The following is a 5000-nucleotide window of genomic DNA, read 5'->3' as shown; positions in this document are numbered from 1 at the left end:
TAAACTGGTAGCCTTATATAACATTCCATGTATCTCCAAGCAATGTTTCAGGCTCGCTACATATCGTTAGATGTATCTAAAAACCAGGAGGCTGGTCCATGAGAAAACATGAGAAAAAACGTGAAGAAGGTTGATGCAAAAATTAGAACGAAAAGAAAGGAAAGGATATTAAGAAAGCCACGATCTTCGCCCTCTTTGTCTGTAGAAATCGTAATTAATCGAGCTGGTGTAGAATGATATAACCGGGTGGGGTACATTTTCTGTTCATCCTACCTGTAATAGATCCGTAAACCATATACAGGATGTTGCAAAAGTCACGTACCACCCTAATCACGAAAATTTTTTATTTAATTTACATAACATTCTCTCTTGAGCAAATCGACCCCAGGACTTATTCTCTGGAAGCCTAGTACTTATTCTATCGGTCTCTTTTGCCGAACCGCTAAGTTACGGGGACATAAACACACCACCATCTGTTGTCAAGCGATGTTGGGGGGACAAACAGACATACAAACACACACACACACACATATATATATATATACATATATACGACAGGCTTCTTTCAGTTTCCGTCTACCAAATCCACTCACACGGCTTTGGTTGGCCCGAGGCTATAGTAGAAGACACTTGCCCAAGGTGCCACGCAGTGGGACTGAACCCGGAACTATGTGGTTGGGAAGCAAGCTACTTACCACACAGCCACTCCTGCGCCTATTCATTATCATAAAATTATTAACTTTTATCCCCCCCCCCCAAAAAAAAATGGTTAGAATAATTGCTCAAGCAGATTTTCCTCGCGTTCATTACGTTTCTGAAAACGGAACCGAAAATAATTTTCTACATTATTCAAGACATCCGTGCCAGACTTTGGATATTCATTTCTTATGTTTTCTTGCAAATTCTTCAACACCCCTTCGATGAGTTCTTTAACCAACGGATCTAAGGTGCCCCCGTAGGAAAAAGTCAAGGGTAGTTTGATCTTAGGACGGCGGAGGTGATGAAGCAGGACGTCGCCTGGCAGTCCATCGATTGGCGAAACTAACATTTAAAAAATTTCGGACAACGACGGCAAAGTGTGTCGGTGTTCCGTCCTGGGGAAACCGTGGACGAGTTCATTCCTCAGCAGAGAAATCGTTAATAAGAGACATCAAAAGAGATTCCAGCATTCGTAAGTATGAGACTCCATTCACTGAACTGTCGATGAAATAGGGCCTATTAACTGTTCCATCCCAGAGACCAGTCCACAAGGTAACTCGAGGCTCGTACTGCCAATTGCTGTTATCTATCCAATGTGAACTGGCATCTGACCAATACGGGACTTTATATCAAATCAACAATGCCCTAAGGTGAAAGATCGTTTCAACCGAGATGTTGTTGTTGTTGTTGTTGGCACTCCGTCGCTTACGACGACGAGGGTTCCAGTTGATCCGATCAACGGAACAGCCTGCTCGTGAAATTAACGTGCAAGTGGCTGAGCACTCCACAGACACGTGTACCCTTAACGTAGTTCTTGGGGGATATTCAGCGTGACACAGTGTGACAAGGCTGACCCCTTTGAATTACAGGCACAACAGAAACAGGAAGTAAGAGTGAGAGAAAGTTATGGTGAAAGAGTACAGCAGGGTTCGCCACCATCCCCTGCCGGAGCCTCGTGGAGCTTTAGGTGTTTTCGCTCAATAAACACTCACAACGCCCGGTCTGGGAATCGAAACCGCGAGTCCGCTGCCCTAACCACTGGGCCATTGCGCCTCCACAACCGAGAAGATAATGCTTTTAATGAATGATTGTGTTTTAGAAAGGATTCAATCACAGAATTCCATTCTTTGGTCTCTGTCATCGCCAGGTAAGTCTTGAGCCGAATGGATTTATACAAATGGAAAACGCGTTTTGAAAATCCGACGAACCAAACGCCAGTCTCTTGGAGAGAGTTTTCTTGTTGATTTTACTGAGTTCCGTTGAATATGAGCAAGTACAGCAGTCGCAGTTATGTTACCCGTTCCTGTTCTTGGTCTTCCACTACGTTCTCGATCCTGGAAACCTGTTCCCGTCACTTGAAACCTGTTCAACAGCCTTCCGAACTGGTCACTGATCAACAGGCCTCCCCTTTCGCGATGAAGGCTATTAAACAGTAGTGTAGAATGTACAGCACAGAAAGGGTAACTTCAACACGGTGATGATGATGATGATGACGATGACGATGATGATGATGATGATGACGATGACGATGATGATGATGAAGAAGATTATCATGAAGATGATGATGATGATGGTGGTGTTGATGTTATGATGACGTCGATGGTGAGGATGACGTCATGAGTAACAATTGCAACAAGAATATAAGCAGTAATAATAATAATAATAATAATGATAATAATTATAATAGTAATAATAATAATGACAATTATTATGATGACGATGATGATGATGATGATAGTAATAATAATTTCTTTTATTTGCCACAGGGGCGAACAGTGAGATGGGGTGGGGGTGGGGAGTCGAGACGTATGTGAAGAGAATTTCATTGATGTGGAAATAACGCCAGAGAAAGGCCCCGCTTAATCCAGGGATTATCTTAGTGTTATCATCAATAAGCCGAGAAATATTCAAAGAATCAAAATAATAACAATAACAATAATAATAATAATAATAATAAACAAAGCAAAAGAAAAAGTTATTTTAATCCCTTCAATAAAGATAATTTTTTTGAAAAATTCTTGAAGGAACATCGACATAAATAACAACAACAACAACAACAACAGCAATGACAATAACAACAACAACAACAACAACAACAGCAACAACAACAACAACAACAACCACGACAGCAACAGCGACAAGAGTGCAGCTTCTACAGAGTCATTCGATCTTCATGAAATAGCAGCTAAATCACTTTGAGATCAAAGCTTCGGCTCTTTGCAATTGAAGGACGTAACTTTGCGAAACCTTGTTCTCGATACATTATGCTTGAATGAAAGTTGAGATGGTCACAGTTGGAGCGTCTTTCATCGTAAATCTACTGGATTAGTACTGGCCTGGGGCTAAACAAAATGCAACAAGAGGAAAAGACACACTCGATAATGTAGTCCTAGATGGACTATGTCTGAATAAAAGTTGAGATGGTCACAGCTAGAACATCCTTGATCATTGGTCTGCTGGATCAGGACTGACCTGGGGCGCATTACAAAATGTAGTCCTAGATACACTATGTCAGAATGAAAGTCGAGATGGTCACAACTGGATCTTTCTTTGATCATACGTTGGCTGGATCGAGATTGATCTGGTGCTAAAAATCAACTACAAGAAGAATAAAAGACACATTCGATAATGTAGTCCTAGATAGACCTTGTCTGAATAAAAGACAGGATGGTCACATCTGGCGTTGATCAGAGGTCTACTCGATCAAGATTGACCAGGAGGGACACATTTGATAACGTAGTCCTAGATATACTATGCCTGTATAAAAGACAGGATGGTCACATCTGGAACATCTTTGATTACCTGACACGGTGCTAAACAAGGAAGAACACCTCAAGTAATTTATTCCTAAATACTTTATGCTTTTTTTTGCGGTGAAGGTGATGCCGAGGCCTGGATGAAGAAAGTAAGGATTATCATGAAGTTGCAGAGCGTAGAAGATGGGGGCCAGAAGAAAGCCCTTTGAAATTATTACCTAGAAATGGATGAGGCAGATTAACCGCCGACGGAGGGACCTGGAGAACGGTTGAATGACACGTACGCGGCAGCTGCGTTTACAGTTTAAAGCAAGCTTAGAGAGAGTGAGCTGGATGGAAGAATAGATTGATAATTGTTGGCACTCCGTCGCTTAACGACGACGAGGGGTTCCAGTTGATCCGATCAACGGAACAGCCTGCTCGTGAAATTAACGTGCAAGTGGCTGAGCACTCCACAGACACATGTACCCTTAACGTAGTTCTCGGGAGATATTCAGCGTGACACAGTGTGACAAGGCTGACCCTTTGAATTACAGGCACAACAGAAACAGGAAGTAAGAGCGAGAGAAAGTTGTGGTGAAAGAGTACAGCAGGGTTCGCCACCACCCCCTGCCGGAGCCTCGTGGGGCTTTTAGGTGTTTTCGCTCAATAAACACTCACAACGCCAAGCCTGGGAATCGAAACCGCGAGTCCGCTGCCCTTACCACTGGGCCATTGCGCCTCCACAGATTGATAGTTATATTAAGCAAATTAGTAGAGATGCTGAACAAGCGGGGTTTTCCAACGGGAAAATGGAGATTTGCAAAACTCGCGTTTCTGACTGGTTTCTCCGACCATAATTCGTTGAGACAAAAACAGAGGTCAACGTTGCTGGGTAGGTCAATAGTATGGACACAGAATGACGCTCTTGATGTTGCAGCAGCGGGGTCGAGTAGCAGTAGGAGGAAAACACTGAATGGTTAAAAACTGGGGAATAGCAAGGGAGTCGAAACTGACTCTAAAGGGACCATGCTTCACGTTTTGGGACTCGCAAAGGGTCAGCGTCTGCAGAGAGCCGAAATAACTTGTTGTAAGAAGGGCGGGCAAAAACGCCCGTATTTTGAGCTGGTGAACGACTTTAAAAAAGGAAAAACTACACAAAACTCCGACTGGTTTTGTGGTGCCATCTGAGGCCACTCATCAACCCGAACAGGCTGGCAAGAAATTTGAAATAAACAAGGATTCCATCCACATGTCAGCTCTTGCCGGATGTCCGTCCAAAAAGGAGGCGTTCAAATCCCCTGATTCAATGAGGGAGTTTCTATTTAGTTCCTTGTCCGTACTCAATGTCACAATTAAATGTCTCCCTCAACAAACTCCTTACTGTCTTCAAAATAGGGACCACATGAACCAGAGAGGGAGTTTCTATGTAGCCACTTGACTTCAATGTAGCAACAACATCTCTCAACAAAAAACTCCCTGACGTCTTTTAAAACAAGGCCCACACGAACCAGTGGAAAGGCTGCTCGTCTTTAAAACAGGGATCACACGCGGGACCATTTCATA

The sequence above is a fragment of the Octopus bimaculoides genome, chromosome 28 (genome assembly GCF_046866305.1).
Source record: "Octopus bimaculoides isolate indiv1 chromosome 28, ASM4686630v1, whole genome shotgun sequence".
NCBI lineage: Eukaryota > Metazoa > Mollusca > Cephalopoda > Octopoda > Octopodidae > Octopus > Octopus bimaculoides.
Note: the sequence above shows the minus strand (reverse complement) of the source record.